We start from the raw sequence: 3,994 nt of genomic DNA on the forward strand, positions 1-3,994 counted from the left end.
TTCAATATCTTAAAAAAATTAAACACTTTAAAATTTTGTAGATTAAACCATTTAAACTAATAATACTTCAAAATTTCTACAAAATTAAAAAAAAAAAAAAAAAAAACCATTCCATATATTTATTAAACTAAAATAACTAAAATATTATTTACTAGCAATTGTCCCAAAAGGTACAAAGAGAGGCCGATAGGATTATTAAATTAGAGTTGTTGAATTTCTCTAAAAGAGATATTGGTTGAAGCCTACAAGGAGCAAAGAGATTTGATGTTTGGAGTTCTATGCTATCTGGACATCATATTTCTTTAAATACAATGTAATTTTTTATAAAAGTTCAAGCCCAATGCAGTTCTGCCATGCAGACATACACTTAAATCGCTATTGGACTTATGATATTGACAAAGTTAAAGTGGTATACAAGAGAATGTATCAAGCTAAACCACAAGTTACACATCTTCAGACCTGAAAAAGTACATAACAATGGTCTGGAAAATCAATAGCGATATCATACTTGCTTTTCCTTCCACATACATACAATTGCTCCAAAGGCAAGGACAAGAAAATTTTCAGCTCTAGTGAGCACCAATGGATCATTAAAATGAGTGACCACAAGAAGAGACACAATTGTATTAATCGAAAGAAAATACAAAGTTGCTAATTAGAAATCTATTGTCAAACACTATTGTTATCATAAGTAGAGTTTGTTATCACATGCGTTTACAGTGGCCATTCAAGTTTCAATTTTATTAGATCAATTAGAACTTGTTTTGGTTCACAATCAATATTTTCTATTCAACTATATATGTTTTATGTTTTGCAGATAACATAAAGAACAAAACAGTAAATCTCATCCTCGCATCAATAATCACTATTAAGTTGTTTACATATTTTACTCTTCAGTGAGCCAATGAAGTGTAATTAAGATGGCCATCATTGCAATGTCAGCCAATGGAGTGTAACCATAAACTCATCCGATAGAGATCAACCATAGAATAATGTCAAGTTTTTGTGTCGTGAGATATCAACTTAGTCTTCTTTATATATTTGTTTCCAAGGATTGTCTAGTCTAGTGTAGTTACAAATTCCATTGGATAGGTTAGACAATGCAACTAGATTAATACAGGCCTTTTTTGAAGCCTCCATCAAACATACACAATTGCATATGTTCCCTCTTCTACAAAAGGGTGCAGTTGGTAAGAAATTTCAGAGTTCTCTATAGTTTTCCTTCTTGGTAGGCACTGGAAGAGAAGGAACTTTTGGTTATCTGCTTATGTGAACCATTTCTGAAAATTAATTATCTTTCTATGGATCATATTAATTCAAATTGTCTTATGTCAACTATAAAAATAAATCTCAGCCCAAGGGTCCATTATCGTCTTTGACTTTTCACAACATTGTGTCTAGTTGAAGCCATGATTTCTTAACCGTCTCTCCTTGTGGATCTTCTCTTTGATTATGGCATATTATCTCATTGAAACACTGGAATGCTGGATTGATACGGGCCTTTTATCGAAACCTACATTGAATAGGCACAATTTCATTGTCCTTCTCTCTACAAAAAGATAAAGGCGTTAAGAAATTTTAGCCATCTGTTTCCTTTTTGATAACTACTAGAGGAGAAGGAACCTTTGCTGCTCTGCATAAGTGTAAGGTCATCTAAGTTTTTTAAAACTTAATGATCTTTCTATGGATCATGTTAATTCAAATTGTCTTATGTCAACGATTAAAAAAATCTGTCTATTGGTCCAGTTTGTATTGACATTGAATTTTCATAACATCATGTCTGATTGAAGCCTTGATCCCCTAATTGCATCTCATTTGTGGATGATATCTTTGGTTTTGGGCTATTATCTAATTCAAACACTCTGCAATGCTAGATTGCTACATGCCATTAGGCTACAGGCCTTTTCTGAAGCCTCTGAATCTCCAACAACCCGGCAGAAGTTCATTTGTCCTCCTTTATACTACATGCTACAGGTGGCAATGAATTTCACCCATTTGTAAAGTTTTCCTTTTGGTTACCACTGGAGGAGCCGGAACCGTTTGCTTCTCTGCTTACGTGTAGGTCCATCTATTTCTTTTTGAAACATGATCGTTATATGTATTTTCAGTCAGCTAGCTCAAGAGATGTGCAAATGATTAAATTAGTTACTGAGGGGTGCCGAAATGCCTTAAAAAGTGCTTATAGACTTTAACTATATTTATTATGGATCCCAACTAGAATTTACAAAGCAAGAGGTTTACAGAAGCAAGCAGTAAGAAAAATTATGAAGCTCAGACAAGTAGATTTAAAATCTGGACTACTGTTTGATACCAAATCATCATCAACTCGCAGTGATAGATGAAATTATTGAGGATGTATCTGGATCAAACTCTGGGAGTTGGTGCTCAGGCACTGCATCAATGTATACTTTACTGTTCTCATCAATCTCCCCACTGATGAGCATCCAAGATAGCAGAGTGAGAACTTTACTTTTCAACCATCGTTGCAAGGGGCGAGCACCATAAACCTGCAAGTACCAGGTTACCACGTTATCAATTTAGAGGTCTTAAATGAGAATCCCCAACTAGTCTTGCATTTTACTCACAAATTTTGACCTAAATTGCCCACAAACCACAAAGGCTAATAATGATCCTGCCTGCTTCACTAGTATTAACAAGTAAACAATGCATTAATTTATATTAATCAGCAAACACACCAAAAACATCCCTTTACTATATACTTTGAACTAAGTTCGCAGAGTACGCAGAGACAGGCAGCACCCCACTTTAAAAGTTCAAGTGCGGGAGGAAAATGTTAAAATTTAAAGAACAGAACTGAAATTTATGTCGATGGGATCCATACAGAAGGAAGAAAATCATGTGAAAATTAGAAAATATGAAACTGAATGTGAAAATTGAAAATCTCAGAAAGCAACTCTGTAAACTGAAGAGTTCACAGCGCTTAAAGATCAACCGTTGGCCACCACAACCAACTGCCAGCAAAAATATCACACTAAAATTACTCCCTAGACATGTTCATGCAAAATATATGACAGACCATTGAAAATATGAGAAAATGAAATTGTAAACTGAAAAGTCCTGCGCTTTTAATATTCACTGTTGGCCACCACAACCAAAAATCTGCAAAACATCAAACTCCTAGAATAACTTTCCACACAGGTTTATATGACAGGGCATGGAAAATAGAAATCAGACCTTGAATAAAATCATTGTACATGAAGAACACCCAGCAAACATTATGAATGAAAAATACCAGGCATCAGAATAGAACATATAAATCACAATTCTAGATTGTTTCAAAGGGAGGTAAGTCCAATTTAGTCAGGGAACCCTCCCACAACATCTCCTACAATGTGGAGACATGTGTCCAAGGAGTGGGTCATGTCCCCTGCAATAGGGAAAGGGAGGACTTGTGAAGGAGATGCAGTGTCAAGTTTATTAGGGTAGGGGGCACATCCCCTGGCAAGTTAGACTGAATACAACAAGAAACAAAGTGATTACTTACAGGATCATAGGCTTCGTGAACAACAAGATCCAGAGCAGCATCTGTAAACCCTAAAGCAACACCTCTCTCTGCAAGACGAATTGCTACATCTTTCGTCTGTAGTCTAGCAACTTTCTTGAGCTCATCATGAGAAAGAGGATCAAATACAACTATCTCATCAAGTCTATTCAATAACTCTGGCCTAAAATGTCTTCTAACCTGCAACAATATTCAAAGGCATGTCAAAGCACCGCGGCCAACTTCGTGATAAAATTATATGAAAAAGATGCATACACAGAGTCCAGGAATGCGTGTGCATACTTCTTGCATGACATTCTCTCTTGTGATTTTTACTGTTGTGTGGCCAGATAATGCAGCAAGCAAGTGCTCTACTCCAAGGTTGGATGTCATGATAATGACTCTGTTTGAGAAACTAACAATGCGACCTTGGCCATCCGTAAGTCTACCATCATCAAGCATTTGAAGCAAAGTGTTGATTACTGAAGCCAT

At 35.7% G+C, this 3,994-nt stretch overlaps 1 pseudogene; it reads right to left on the reverse strand.

Moving 5' to 3' along the window:
• Positions 1 to 2,321: 2,321 nt before the first annotated feature.
• On the reverse strand, positions 2,322 to 3,994 carry LOC149218311 (chaperone protein ClpB1 pseudogene; annotated as a pseudogene).

Source organism: Pinus tabuliformis, chromosome Q, assembly GCF_031772625.1.
Source record: "Pinus tabuliformis cultivar Carrire ecotype Pingquan chromosome Q, CPIR1, whole genome shotgun sequence".
NCBI lineage: Eukaryota > Viridiplantae > Streptophyta > Pinopsida > Pinales > Pinaceae > Pinus > Pinus tabuliformis.